We start from the raw sequence: 328 nt of genomic DNA on the forward strand, positions 1-328 counted from the left end.
GTAGCACGGTCTCGTGTTGTTTCCACCAGCGTGGCAAATCTTTGTCATCACCATAATAATTGATGGATATCTAAAATATAAACATAAGGAGTAAGCAAACCTGATGCCTGGCCTGTGTCTGAGCTATGACGTGAAAATTGTCCCGAAGCCATACATAAGTTGGGGCCGTTGGGCTCGGGCTGAAATGCAGGGCTCTAAAGCGCAGCTTGTTGCATTTAAGTAGCAAAAATACACACAAAATGACACCAAAATGGCCATCCTGGCCACACAGTTAAATGAATGATAATATTCAGTGATGTGAAATGTGGAGTAAGGTCTGGCACAGTTG

This window comes from Sinocyclocheilus grahami, unplaced genomic scaffold, assembly GCF_001515645.1.
Source record: "Sinocyclocheilus grahami isolate Dianchi unplaced genomic scaffold, SAMN03320097.WGS_v1.1 scaffold57.1, whole genome shotgun sequence".
NCBI classification, from domain to species: Eukaryota; Metazoa; Chordata; class Actinopteri; order Cypriniformes; family Cyprinidae; genus Sinocyclocheilus; species Sinocyclocheilus grahami.